This window comes from Miniopterus natalensis, chromosome 3, assembly GCF_054644295.1.
Source record: "Miniopterus natalensis isolate mMinNat1 chromosome 3, mMinNat1.hap1, whole genome shotgun sequence".
Classification (NCBI taxonomy): Eukaryota; Metazoa; Chordata; class Mammalia; order Chiroptera; family Miniopteridae; genus Miniopterus; species Miniopterus natalensis.
In genome coordinates this window covers 40,806,117-40,807,046 of record NC_142083.1, presented here as the reverse complement: position 1 = coordinate 40,807,046, position 930 = coordinate 40,806,117, and positions in this window count along the sequence as shown.

Here is a 930-nt window from a genome sequence, read left to right as displayed (position 1 = left end):
GCAGAATCCCCTCTATGCCTATAGGGGCAGAAAAATAGCCCTGAACTTATTCTTGGCAGAACAATGCACTGCCCCCGATTCTCATGTTATATGGCGCATACAAAGACCTTGGGGGGCGCTATGTGCTGTTCTCCGGGAACAGAGGTGTCCTGACCTGAAATGACTTGGGGGAATGGCAGTGTCCCACACAGCCGGGGTTTGGTGTGTAGGTGTCTGCCGCTACTGTTCAAACTCAAATGCATATTTTATCCATTTTCTGGAGCTCTGCGGGGTAGAACTTAGCTCAGGATGATTAAGGAGAAATGCAAATCAAGAAATAAGCTTGGTTCTAGTTTAATTCACTGAAAGAACAGAAGAGTGAAAAGCAGTATAAATAACACTTCAACAGAGTTGATTTTCTGAAAGATATGATTGATCAATATTTGTCTTAAGAAAATAACCTTCGGAATAGGTTGTGTTTTGAACAAGCCGAGAGTATTCACTCTATCTGAATGGTAATTTTGACCCAGAGGCTTCAATCCTTCACTGACCTTCAGTCATTTCTCCCAGAAAATGTGGTTACCAGCGAACGAACTCGGAGGGAGCTTCTGCTTGAAGGACCTGAACATTTTTCTGCCCTGACTTGCAATCCAGGAACCTTCTGGAGCGGGGCCTCACATTTTCCAGTGAAGACAAGTGGGGAGTTGACACATGGTGCTGAATTGTGAGAGGGTAAATTGCGTTAAAGAACCAAGAACCTGTATGATTTTCAGACTTCACTTTCAACAGTGTTTACTGCCCACTTTGTATGAGGCCCTAAGCTAAAACCTGAGAGATTCAGAGGCAATCTCTGCCCCCACAGGAGCCCTCCACAGCCACACCCTAGAGCCACCCCACGGCCACTGTCCCCCGCTACTCCCAGCTATACTGATCTGGGAGTCCTGAGGAAGG